This window comes from Palaemon carinicauda, chromosome 28, assembly GCF_036898095.1.
Source record: "Palaemon carinicauda isolate YSFRI2023 chromosome 28, ASM3689809v2, whole genome shotgun sequence".
NCBI classification, from domain to species: Eukaryota; Metazoa; Arthropoda; class Malacostraca; order Decapoda; family Palaemonidae; genus Palaemon; species Palaemon carinicauda.
Genome location: NC_090752.1, coordinates 12,434,773 through 12,449,772, shown reverse-complemented (window position 1 = coordinate 12,449,772; position 15,000 = coordinate 12,434,773). Strand labels below are relative to the sequence as shown.

At 33.5% G+C, this 15,000-nt stretch overlaps 1 protein-coding gene across 1 annotated transcript in view; it reads left to right on the top strand.

Annotated features, from left to right (window-relative positions):
* LOC137621987 (lachesin-like) overlaps positions 1-15,000 on the top strand; it is a 492,431-nt gene that overhangs the window by 35,655 nt on the left and 441,776 nt on the right. The gene's annotated exons all lie outside the window — the stretch shown is intronic.

The following is a 15,000-nucleotide window of genomic DNA, read 5'->3' as shown; positions in this document are numbered from 1 at the left end:
ATCTGCAACCTTACCATCCTTGTGAGCTAAGGTTGGGGGGTTTGGGGGAGCCTATAGGTCTATCTGCTGAGTTATCAGCAGCCACTGCCTGTCTCTCCCTGGTCCTAGCTTGGGTGGAGAGGAGGCTTGAGCGCTGATCATATAATATATGATCAGTCTCTAGGGCATTGTCCTGATTGCTAGGGCAATGTCACTGTCTCTTGCCTCTGCCATTCATGAGCGACTTTTAAACCTTTAAATAAGGAATTAAAGGAAATTTAATCAAAAAGCATAAAAGCAAAGATATCCATGTTTAAAGTTGAATAGCTTATAGAAGATCGGCTTCTGAAATAAATATAAAAACATAACTAGCATAGTACAGCACATGGTTGGTGATTTTCATCATTATGGTAGACAATTATGGCAATTAATAATGCTATGATTAAACAATTCTTCTTCACCCAAGAGGTTAACTACTGCACTCTGTTCAGTGACTACTTTTCTCTTGGTAAGGGTAGAAGAGACTCTTCAGCTATGGTAAGCAGCTCTTCTAGGAGGAGGACACTCCAAAATCAAACCTTTGTTCTCTAGTCTTGGGTAGTGCCATAGCCTCTGTACCATGGTCTTCCACTGTCTTAGGTTAGAGTTCTCTTGCTTGAGGGTACACTCGGGCACACTGTTCTATCTAGTTTCTCTTCTTGCTTTGTAAAATTTTTTAGTTTATATAGGAAATATTTATTCTAATGTTGTTACTATTCTTGAAATATCCTATTTTTCCATATTTCCTTTCCTCACTGGGCTATTTTCCCTGTTGGGGCCCTTGGGCTTATAGCATCCTCCTTTTCCAACTAAGGTTTTAGCTTAGCATTTAATAATAATAATAATAATAATAATAATAATAATAATAATAATAATAAACTATCCTGAGAATAATCCTAAAGATATCCAGTGCGAACATCTCCGGTATATTTCATGACATAATTTTAATGATATCAAAAGTGACGATGTTCAAGATTAAAATAATATAGAAATCACAAATGCTTGATATTTACTAACACAAACTTCTCTTTGGACAAAGAAAGTTATGCAAGAAGAAAATGTATGAATTTACGATATTATGCGTTGTATTCCCGTGGAGTTTTATGGGGGCAATACGTCAATGTAAAACTTCTGAATATAACTTTTCTGGAAACAAAAACTGAAACAAAATTCCTATGAAATTCCGGGAACTTTTTGCTGCTGTAAAAAGTGTCAACAGTGATGGGTATATATCTGTCTATGAATAATAAAAATCAATAATAAAAACTCAACAAATAAACAAAGCAATCAATATTATTTTAAAACATTAGTCAAAAATTCTTAAAATTCCAATTGATTTTTTGTAAAATTCCAATTGAATTTTTGTAAAATTCCAATTGAATTTTTGTAAAATTCCAATTGAATTTTTGTAAAATTCCAGCAGAAAATGTCAAGTCAAATACGCTTTGCCATGTATGCTCAGATGAATATAAAACTGTATAGTTAATATTGTGCACCTACAAGTTCCCAGTATTAATATGTACTGAATTTTGATTAAATTCAAATTAATTCCCATCATTCTTTCATTAAAAAAATAATAGGTTAATCTGCGGAAATCTATATCTACCAAAAGGAAAAATGTAACTTGCAATTATCAAAAGGTAGAAGAACGTAGAGCTTAATAGAATAGCCCATGACAGAATAAAGTTAATTAACGAAAACGAGAGACAGAAAGAATACAGGATTACTCAGCCGTCACTGACCTCAATTAAAAAACCCTCTCTCTCTCTCTCTCTCTCTCTCTCTCTCTCTCTCTCTCTCTCTCTCTCTCAATACGATGACCCATACTATCCGACTTATTATTACGAGGGACCGGAGTCCAGAAAAGATAGCCAGTTGGCAGAGTCAATTCTAAAGCCTGGTGCTGTAAACCACTGATGAAAATGGCGGTAATGTGTATTGCCTTAGGGGAAGTGAAGAGCTTTGAATATAATCACAAGGAGATAAACACCAAAGGTGGAATGTAACGCTATGCAACAACAGCGTTAATACACAGTGAAAGGAACGGTTGAAATCTATGGATGGGGAAAAACCCACGCTGAACGAATGTTTAGTATGATAGTATACGCGACCCGTCACAAAATTGACGGCTAAATATTTAGATAGATATGCATATACAAGCACACACAAATTGAACTCTTCTCACCCGCTCTCTCCAACAGAGGGAAGGGGAGTTATACCCTGGCAATGCCATTGGTCGTGACCGGAAAGATATATACAGTAATATATATATATATATATATATATATATATATATATATATATATATATACACATATATATATACATATATATGTATGTATATATATATATATATATTTATATATATATATATATATATATATATATATGTATGTATGTATAAATATATATATATTTGTATTTATGTATATATATTCATATATATATATATACATATATATGTATAATATATATATATGTATATATATACATATATATAGATAAATAGATAGATAGATAGATAGTATATGTATATGTATGTGTGTATATATATATATATATATATATATATATATATATATATATATACCAAACACTTTCTCTTTATTATATAGGGGAGATTTCATAAGGATATTGACGTTGCGACTGTAACTTTTTAGTTATATTACAAATTTTATCTTGCTTGCCGAAATTAGAGGATTGAAAACAAGGAAATTATCTAAACAGTTTCCAGTCTCAAAAAAGCTACCTGGCCTCCTTTTTTTTTTTTTTTTTTTTTTGAAGGTATTTCCCTCAAGCATTACTGCCCTCCTTAACAGTGATTGCGCCTTAAAATGGCCATCGGCAGAAACTTTCAAAGAGAGGCAAGTAAGTCCTTAAGATTATCGTATAGACATTCAATACTTGTTGCAGGTCTGTAAATGGCATGAACTTTGGATTCGATGTCATTAAAGTTTCACTAAGATTGCCAGTTCAGATATGGGAAGTCATTTCACATGTATTACTTCTGAATAGTGTCACCAGCTTTGTTATTTGAATAGTAGTATATTAAATACGGATGAAAGCTTGCTCTTCGCACACCCCAAGAGAGATTAGTTCACTAAACGTTCAGCTGGGCTCCACAAGGCTCTAGAAGAGTTGGAAGACCCTGGCCTTCATGGCTGAGGACTATGAAGGGCGAAGTAGGAGATGATGAATGGAGAAGTATTCAATTAAAAGCTCAAAACAGAGTCGACTGGTGAAATCTAACCGAGGCTCTTTGCGTCAATAGATGTAGATGATTTTATATATATATATATATATATATATATATATATATATATATATTTACATATGTGAGTTATATATATATATATATATATATTTACATATGTGAGTTATATATATATATATATATATATATATATATATATACATATATATATATATATATAACTCACATATGTAAATATATATATATATATATATATATATATATATATATATATATATATATGTATATATATACACATACTTACATACATAAATGAAAATCAAGATACCTAAATAATAAAAAAAAAAACTAAGAAGAGAGCAAACGAGGCTTAACAAAAATTGCAAAGAGGCTATAAATCACCCAGTGTGAAATCTATGGAAGACACTACATGTGTTCCATGTCATTTTCATCAAACCTGACGTAAAATGAGTGCCACTTGAAATGCCAGAGTGCGTACAACGCGTCAATTCAAAGAGTTACAATCTAAATAAGCATTGATTTTGCCCTGCCTTCCGTGGAATTAGATGCAAAAAGCTTTGGTTTAAAGGTCACTCGTGAATGGCATTCTTTTCCATCTTTCTTTACTTTCATTTAACTTAAGACTCCCTTGGTTCTCTCGTGCTAGCTTCATCCAGGATTCTTTTTATTCCTGTATTCTTTTCACTTTACTTTCTCCATCTTTTTGGCTTTACTTCATTTTCAGTTTCTCCGTAAATTTCTTTTCTCATCGTTCTTTTGATTTAATCTGTATATCCATTCTCATACTTTCCAATAAGATTCCTAATTAAAAGTTTAAAGATTGCTCATGAATGGCAGAGGAAAGGGACACTGACATTGCCCTATCAAGCAGGACAATGCCTTACAGACTGACCATATATACATATGATTAGCGCCCAAGCCCCCTCTCCACCCAAGCTAGGACCAAGCAGGGCCAGGCAATGGCAGCTGATGACTCAACAGATAGACCTATAGGCTTCTCCAAACCCCCCATCCTTAGCTCACAAGGATGGTAAGGTTACAGCGACTAAAGGAACTGAAGAGTTTGAGCGGGACTTGAACCCCGGTTTTGGCGATCACTAGGCAGGTACGTTACCACATCGGCCACCAATAAAGGGTAACTGCGGTGACGGTGAGTGAAGGCGGCACATTAATTTCAAATAAGTGTTTGAAGTAAATGCATTTATGAGAATTTACTTTTTTATTACATTATTTCACATAATGAGATAAAATAATCACCCATAAAAAATACCCGCTTAAAAGCTGCACATTACTTTCAAATAAGTGTTTGAAGTAAATGCATTTATGAGAATTTACTTTCTTATTACATTATTTCACGCAATGAGATAAAATAACCACCCATAAAAAACTTCCCCGCTTAAAAATGACACATTGATTTGAGATAAGAAGCAAATGTGTCTATGTGAATTTACTTTATTTCACGTAATGAGGTTAAACAACAACTCATTAAAAATACATCGTTTGATAGAAATACATACATTAGAAAAATTACAATGTAAGCGATATGTATATTCAAATTCAGTGATCTACGGACACTAACTGACAATCAATTGACCATCAATTTCAATAGGTAGATTGTACAGTATATAGGATTATCCAACGCACGAGATGTCGACAGACTATAGAATTTTATTGTACGCCTGATCTTTATAAGAGGAAAGCAGTAAACGTGCCTCTTTCTAGTCCTGACTCTTAACAGAGGGAAGAGTATGAGTTAGAGAAAACAAAAGCAAGAAGAGAATCCTTAAGTTTTGTAGCAAGGAGGAAAAAAAGGCCAATATCAATAAAACTAATATTTCTAAGCATAATTCACAATATTTTTATCTCTCTTTCTTTATTCCCGCTATCTATAGAATATTAATTCTTAGTTAATAAAGTCAGTAAAGAATAGAAAAGCCTCATTTCTATTCTTTACCAAATCTTTTAACAAAAAAAGAAAAAACCCCAATTTTCAACAGATAACCTACGAACTAGAATTTTTTTTTTGCACAGATAATAAACTTATATTTGGACTCTATTAAATCTCTGCATATTTCTCATATATATATATATATATATATATACACATATATATATATATGTATATATATATATATATATGTATATATATATATATATATATATATATATATATATATATATATATATATATAAATATATATATATATATATATATATGTGTGTGTGTGTGTGTGTGTGTGTGTGCGCGCGCTTTCATTGTTTTTCGCGTAATAATCACTTCCATAACTGAAACTCCTACTTTTAGCAGCATTAATATTTTTATCATTCCTTCTTTATTCCCGCTATTTATTGAAAATTACATTCTTGGTTAATAAAGTCGGTAAAGAATAGAAAAGCCTCATTTCTATTCTTTACCGACTATCTTAACCAAAAATGCCATTTTCTGTAGATAACCTGTGGCCTGATTGGTAACGTCTCTGCCTGGTGTTTGTCAGTCGGGGGTTCGAGTCCCGCTCAAACTCGTTAGTGCCATTGGTGTTTGCAACCTTACCATCCTTGTGAGCTAAGGTTGGGGGGTTTATGGGAGCCTATAGGTCTACCTGTTGAGTCATCAGTAGCCACTGTCTGGCCCTCCCTGGTCCTAGCTTGGGTGGAGAGGAGGCTTGGGCACTGATCATATAATATATGGTCAGTCTCTAGGGCATTGTCCTGATTGCTAGGGCAATGTCACTGTCCCTTGCCTCTGCCATTCATGAGCGACCTTCAAAAAAACTAGAAAAAAAAGGGCACAGATAATAAACTTATATTTAGACTATTCAATCCCCGCATATTTCTCACAGCTGACGAGGCTATGATTGCATGGCATAATCAATCATGCTGACCTTGATGACGTGTTGGACATATGCAGTTGAGTGAATTACGCTCTCTCTCTCTCTCTCTCTCTCTCTCTCTCTCTCTCTCTCTCTCTCTCTCTCTCTCTCTCTTTAAAGTAGAATTTTAAATAGGTTTATTGACGTAATATTATATAATTTATGGATTTTAGATCGTAGCGCAATGCCATCCTAGATGTATTTTAAATGTAATTACTAAATAAGACCTTTTAATGCAAATTCATTTTCTGTGTAACAGAATACCCATTGTATTGTGGAATAAAGGAATTATTATCATTCTCTCTCTCTCTCTCTCTCTCTCTCTCTCTCTCTCTCTCTCTCTCTCTCTCTCTCTCTCTCTCTCTCTCAGTTTTTCTGGCTTTATTGTAAACACCCTCCCCACTCTCCCACCAGACTCACGAGGTCTGTAGTAGTAGTAATAATAATAATAATAATAATAATAATAATAATAATAATAATAATAATAATAATAATAATAATAATACAAGTATTGGTCACACATCTGAAGTGACGGAGACAGATTTCCATTAGTGATTACCCATAATTTAAGAACACCATGAATGTATAAGAAAAAACAACTATAACAACAACAATAAATGCAGCTGTTTCTACCTTACTGAAGGACAAATGCCTCAGGCTTGTCAATTCATGTCTCGGGTTTGGCCAGTTTTCATCACCACCTTGGCTAGTGTAGATTGGTGATTGTGGGAGATTTTAGTCTGATCGCTTACAGCAAACTAACCTAGTATAGATGGTCCTGACTAGTACAGCTTTGCCGATCATAGCAAAAAAAATAAAAAATAAAAAGAAAAAGAAGAAGAAGAAGAAGAAGAAGAAGAAGAAGAAGAAGAAGGTCGAAATAAGTAAACAAATTGAAGGGATCAAATTTAAATATAAATAGATATTTCGAGTTAAGATAAGCAAAAGTCAGATATCGAACTCTGAATCATCATAGATAAAAACTGTTATCAGGTGCTTTAACGCGAGGCAATTGTCATGGGATGTCCGAAGGAGCAGGAACCTGTGCTGGCATAAGGCTAACTTACTTTCTGAGTAACATCAGCAATATGTTCCAAAACAAATAGATTTTAGAATGTTTATTCATTTAATGTTTACATATTTACGATGATGGTCTAGCTCTTATTTCCTCCCTTCGTCCTACCAGCATCACAAAGACGGAATATTGTTTCCTTGCTTTGACATATCGAAGTGAATATTTTCATTACTTTAGAAAGGAGAAATATATTAAGCTTCCATGATATTACAATATGTTAATGATATAGAAAACTGAAAAAGAAAAATTTAATCTTATTCACCAAAGATTGCGCTTATCTCAAAGGAATTTTTGGAAGAAAAAAATTCGAACTAATCTTGGTAAAAGTGAAAAACATTGGTTATTGTAATAGTTTACTCTATGCTTATCCTAACTCCACTAATATAAAAAACCAATATTCTCAAAGAAAGCAAATAAAAAATATCCTTCACAACACTTAAGTCTTGCTTAGAGATCTACAAGGACCAAATATCAACACTGAATCATCGGCCACCATAAAAGGATAATCACTAAATATTAGTTCATAACAAGAATATACTAATCGAGTTCTGATAATCAAGATTCGTTGTACACTTAGTCCTTAAAAATTTAGATAGACCACCCTAATACTTCCGTAAGTCATTTATGATTCTCTCTCTCTCTCTCTCTCTCTCTCTCTCTCTCTCTCTCTCTCTCTCTCTCTCTCTCTCTCTCTCTCTCTCTCCTCTCTCTCTCTCTCTCTCTCTCTCTCTCTCTCTCTCTCCTCACAGAAGATATAGTATTTTTCTGCAAGATGTCACTGGTATCGCAAGTTCTTTATCATCCTTAATACCCTGCTGTCACCTTTGAATAAGAATAACATCCAAAATCGATTGCAGAAGTATTTGTATTTGACCTTTGTAAAGACTACAAAAAAGCGCAATATAACTTAATGTCACATCCGACGATGAAAAAAAGATGTAATGTTGTTATATTCCCAGCCACAGAGGGGGGGGGGGGGGTAGGGGGAAGCCAGCCTCAAGTTGGTGCCGGTCCCAAGCCCGGGTAAATGGGGAGGGTTGGCGGCAGGAGAGGCATCCGGCCATGAAAAATTTGTCAAAACGAATATGGACAGCGAATATTATCAGAATAAAATTAATGCTAGATGGAGAAAGCTGGCCAGAAACATCAACTCCACATAGAAGTGAGAAAAGATGCAGACAAAGAAGTTGTTATATTTCCATTGAAAAATGACGAAATATAAAAAAATTCAAGAAACGCAAACTGATAGGAATAAACGATCCGGAATTGATGGAGTTATGTATGGGGGGCGACGGGGGTTCATGTATGGTTTGTGCCATGCATATGATGCGGAAAATTTTTTTATGTAGGGGAAAATATTGGCCTGGAGGGGAAATGTAAGCGACAGAGGGAAGATGGTATATGAAATGGTAGGCCTACACTAAAAGCAAAATTATTATTATCATGTTTTAACCCTTTCACTGTTAGAGTTCTCTTGCTTGGGGGTATACTCGAGCACACTATTCTATCTTATTTCTCTTCCTCTTATTTTGTTAAAGTTTTTATAGTTTATATCTATATTTTAATGTTGTTACTGTACTTGAAATATTTGATTTTTCCTTGTTTCTATTACTCACTGGGCTATTTTCCCTATCGAAGCCACTGGACTTATAGCATCCGGCTTTTCCAACTAGGATTGTAGCTTAGCAAATAATAATAATAATAATAATAATAATAATAATAATAATAATAATAATAATAATAGTTGTGACTTCAGCAAAACTTTTGATGCAGTTAATACTCTCAAAACCACACAAGCCCTACCTTGTGCCTATTTATTATAAAGCTCTCATTAAGATCTTTCCATTGAATATCAACTTTATATGATTTGGGTGATTTCAAATGATAGTTTCCTTTTAAAAATTCTTATTAAGTCACCTATGGCAGTGAAAGGGTTAAGACACAGAAAAGATCAACAATGGAAGGGTGAAAGAAATTTTAAATCAGTCATTCAAATTAGAAATATTTGTTATTATAGATGTAAATATTCAGTATCCTATATTCGTATGCAATATTGGTAAAGCAGTTTTCACACTAAAGTGGGACGAGAATGATTCACGGACCTCGCAAATGTGAGAAGAGTGCTGAAGCATTCATCTACTGTTCTCATTTAGAATGAATACGACTTTCAGAACAGGAAGTTAGGTCAATGTATCAACAAATGCAATATCATTATTATTATTAGGCACTGCGCCTCACAAGGAACAGGTTATTCTTTGATGAATTTAGCCAGTGAATCCTCTGAGGCCCTTTGCGTCTATAGGCGTAGGAAGAGATGATGATGATGATGATGATAGTTATCTTTGAAAGATCATTTTAATGTTGTTACTGCTACTAAAATATTTTATTTTAATCGTTCATTACTTCTGTTGTAGTTTATTCATTTCCTTGTTTCTTTAACTCACTGGGCTATTTTTCCCTGTTGTAACCCTTGGGCTCATACCATCCTGCTTTTCCAGCTATGGTTGTAGCTTAACTAATAATAATAATAATAATGATAATCATAATAATAATAATAATAATAATGATAATAATAATAGTAATAACAATAATAATAATAGAGAACTACAAAAGTACTCCGAGATTGCAGATCTCCGCCACGGTAGCTTATTTTTCTTCCTTATGCTCAACCTTGACCTTTGATCTAGGACTTTAAAATTTGAATCACTTCCACGCCTCAACATAACAATTAATCCCTGAAAGTTTCACTACTCTATGAGTAAAATTGTTGCCAGAAAGTTATTCACAAACAAAAAAACAGACAAACAGCGGCAAAAACATAACCTGCTAACTTCGTTGGCGGAGATAACAATGGTTTAAATTTGGAGTCCTCTCCTAAAAGCCCTGCTTACCATAGCTAAAGAGTCTCTTGTACCCTTACCAATAGGAGAGTAGCCAATGAACCATTACAGTGCAGTAGTTAACCCCTTGAGGAAAGAAGAATCGTTTGGTAATATATGTGTTGTCAGGTGTATGAGGACTGAGGAGAATGTGGAAAAATAGGGCAGAATATTAGGTGTATGCATAGGAAAAGGAAAAATGAGCCGTAACAAGAGAGAGGGATCAATATATATACATATATATATATATAGATATATATATATATATATATATATATATATATATATATATTTATATATATACATATATAGATATATATATAAATATATATATACATATATATATATACGTGTGTGTGTGTGTGTGTGCGTAATTATAAATGTATCTGAGAGAGAGAGAGAGAGAGAGAGAGAGAGAGAGAGAGAGAGAGAGAGAGAGAGAGATTATCATCAGAAGGACCAGGAGGAATCTGATGAGACATTTTGATTAGAAACTCGAGCGCGGCCAAAGAAATACTCTTCGGGACTTATGACTTGTAAACAGCCCATTGATTATGTGATGCGACAAAAGGCTTCACTTTCCATTGCTCCAGGATAAAGATTCTGGCCAGAGTAGAAGGGAAGGAGAGGTCAAAGGGACAGAAGAGACACACAAGAGAGACAGAGGAGGAGGAGGAGGAGGAGGACGAGGAGGAGGAGGAGGAGGAGAAGAAAGTCTTTCTATTCTAAGATAAAGATAGAGAGAGGCTTTTGTTAGTTTGTTACTTTACGGACTGTGAACGATATACTTATTAATAAAACTTCATTCTTATATGATAATTTCTTTGCTAGAATATCGACCATATAAACTTAAATTAGCTAAGAGAGGCTTTTGTGTGTGTGTGCGTGAGTGTGTGTGTATGTTTATTTATTTGTTACTTTCCGGACTGTGCAATATACTTCTTAAAACTTCATTCTTATAAAATAATTTCTTTGCTAAAATGTCGACCATATAAACTTAAATTAGCTGAGAGAGGCTTTTGTGTGTGCGTGAGTGTGTGTGTGTGTGTTTATTTATTTGTTACTTTCCTGACTGAGCTATATATTCATGAAAATTTCATTCTTTTAAAACAATTTCTTTGCTTAAACATTGACCATATACATTCAAATTAGCTGAGAGAGGCTTTTGTGTGTGTGTGTGTATGAGTGAGTGAGTGAGTGAGTCGCTTTGTTTGTTTATATGTTTGTTACTTTCCTGACTGAGCAATATACTTATTACAACATCATTCTAATAAAATAATTTTTGTTAAAACATCGACCCTATAAACCTAAACAAGCTATATAAAACAACATAACAAATTTTAACTAATAAAGATGATCGAAAAAACATAAATGGTAATATATACTCGCGGTGAAATCCAAGCTAAATACATTAGCTGTAAAACTAATGCCTTATTATTATTATTATTATTATTATTATTATTATTATTATTATTATTATTAGCTACGATATAACCGTAGTTGGAAAAGCATGAAGCTATAAGCCCAAGGGCTCCAACAGGGAAAAATACCCAATGAGAAAAGGAAATAAGGAAATAAACTGCAAGAGAAACAATAAAAATCAAAATAAAATATTTTAAGAACTTTTTGAACATTAACAACATTACAATAGATATATAATATATAACTTATCCATAAAAAACATATTAAAAAGCAAGTTCATCATCAGTTGCTTTAGCATTAAAACCAAGGTCATCGAACTAACTAAAAAGAAAAAATATATTTCTTGCAGTATATTACCGTACTAAAGTAAAATCGGTCTTTATTATTCTTCCGCCATTGAGAGAAAAATACGATATCTTAACTGAGCCAGTGATAATGACTAAAGTCAGTACTTTTTTAACATGTTGTTACCCTTTTTGTGACGTAAGTAACCTACGCGAGAACACTAACTCTCTCTCGCTCTCTCTCTCTCTCTCTCTCTCTATCTCTCTCTCTCTCTCTCTCTCTCTCTCTCTCTCTCTCTCTCTCTCTCTCTCTCTCTCTCTCTCTCTCTCTCTCTCTCTCCATATATATACACACATATATATACATATATATGTGTGTGTGTGTGTGTGGAAAGAAAGGAGAGTCGAATACATAAAAATAAAGAGAAGCAAAGAATTATCTATAAAAGAGAAATGCTAAAATAACAATAAGAACACTGCTTGATAGAGAGAAAGGGACAGAAGTAATTATGTTGGAAAAGGAAAATCAAAGATGAAGATTAAAGAAAAGATAAGGAAAAAAGCAGCCCCTATATAAACCAACAGGCATCTTGAGTCCTTTCTTTATTCCTGTCCAGGACACCACTGAAAATAAAACAAGTGGAAGAGAAAATTGCCACAAAAGTCTGCTTGAGTGTACTCACAAACAAGAAAACTTTAACCCAAGACAGCGGAAAGTCATTGAGTTGACCCACAAGCAAGAAAACTTTAACCCAAGACAGAGGAAAGTCACTGAGTGGACCACAAGCAAGAAAACTTTAACCCAAGACAGAGGAAAGTTACTGAATGGACCACAAGCAAGAAAACTTTAACCCAAGACAGGGGAAAGTTACTGAGTGGACCACAAGCAATAAAACTTTAACCCAAGATGGCGGAAAGTCATTAATGAACATTGGTGGTTACATAGCTAAAGTGTCTTCTACCCCAAACCCAGTAGCTTTAGTAGCTACCCTCTGAAGTGGATGTAAGGTGTAGTATGCTTAGTGTTGTCAGGTACTGAAAGAAGGACGAAAATGTGTAAGGAATATGACAGGGTATCAGCTGTATGTTTAGGGAAAGAAAAGAGCCGTACCTAAAGATGGATCCATAACCAAATTGTACGGCTAGTCTTCAAAAGATCCTGTAAATCTCAAGTGATGGTACCTCAACGAGCGACTGGTACCTTGATTAGACTATTCGCCTTAAACATATACATAAATACTTTCTAGGATGCCCTCTCTCAATTCAATGAAGCAGTATTTTGCTAAGAGTTTTATGTCTTAATATAATGAGAAGAAGACTTATTCAAACCATACATCTCATAACAAAATATTATAACATTTACCATGTTTTATATATATATATATATATATATATATATATATATATATATATATATATATATATATATATATATATATATATATACCCACACACACACACACACACATATATATATATATATATATATATATATAAATATATATATACACATAAGGCATTACCAGTCCACGACATAACAAAGGAACAAAGGCCTCAGACATATCCTTCTACTCAAGTCTGTTTATTGCCTTTCTATGACAGGTTATACCCGCAAATTTTCTTAGTTCATCAATTCATCGTCTTCTCTTCCTTCCCCTGTTTCTTTTGAAATCTCTAGGAACCCATTCTATTATTCTTAACGCCCATCTACTATCTGCCATTCTCATTATAAGTCCTGCCCACGAACATTTCTTCTTCTTACATGTTAGAATATCCTCTATGTTGCAGTTTCTTCGTCCTCATTTTGCTTAAAAAGTCTTTTCCTTACTTTTTTTATTCTGATCACTTATCATTCACAATGTTGAACAAATTTATTCAGCTCTTCATCAATAACAGGTTCTAATTCTACCGAAGCATCACTTACAGTATAATAATTCCTAACCTTTAAATTTTTCTCGTTCCTCGCCTTTTCCACCAACTACCAGTATTAATAACTACTTTGGTCGTTGTTTTTATGAAAAGGAGTTAACAAAATATCGACATCATTTCATTCTTCCCTCCTCGTAATCATCTATTGCGTTATTTGCCTGTTTCCAATAGACCACCACAACCCTGAGGCCTTTGTCCTGCAATGGACTAGAACCAGCTGCACTTATTTTTGTGTAGATTTCTTACAAGGTAACTGTTGTAACCATTCCGATAAATCTAATTTTAGTCCTTTTTTTATCCACTTGCTACAGACATCGATTCTGCATACATGAAAATCTGATTAACGAAGACTATGTTCTCTGAAAGGTCACCAACTCCTTGATTATGGCGCAAGCGACCAGATCACTCGTGATCAATTAATTCACCCCGGTATTATTGCTGTAGTGTCATGTAAATCACAAATGTTTATTTCTATTTTTATCATAAAGTCGCTTCACCGAGGGAGATGGATATTTTGCGATATGTACAGTAATCATGCATACGTGTACACATACACATTCACACACACACACACACATATATATTATATATATATATATATATATATATATTATATATATATATATATATATATATATATATAGGATTTTTATCCATTTCTTTAACGTTACATTAAAGCAAAATGGTATTTTACCAAGAGAGTTGGATATTTTGGGATAGGTACAATAGTACAATAGTTCTGCATAACCACGCATCGACTCGCCCACACCCACACACAATATATATATATATATATATATATATATATATATATATATATATATATATATATATATACAGTACAGGGTTTTTATCCTTTCTTTGACGTTATATTCGAACATAATGGTAGTTTTCACACTATAGTGAATGATTTAGTGAGAGGTGCGCGAATTATTCAACATACAGCCATCAAAATATTAAGAGAACATAAACAAAAAACTTTTAATGTTATTTCGCCACAGCAAATTATTATTATCACTAACATTATTATTATTATTTCTGGCTACGCTACAACCCCAAATGGAAAAGCAGGATGCTATAAACCCAAGGGCCCAGACAGGGAAAATAGTCCAGTGAGGAAAGGAAACAAGGTAAAATATTTTAAGTACAGTAACAACATTAAAATAAATATTTCCTATATAAACTATAAAAGCTTTAACAATAAAAGAGGATGAGAAATTAGATAGAATAGCGTGTCCGAGTGTACCCTCAGGCAAGAGAACTCTAACCCAAGACAGAGGAAAAGCAT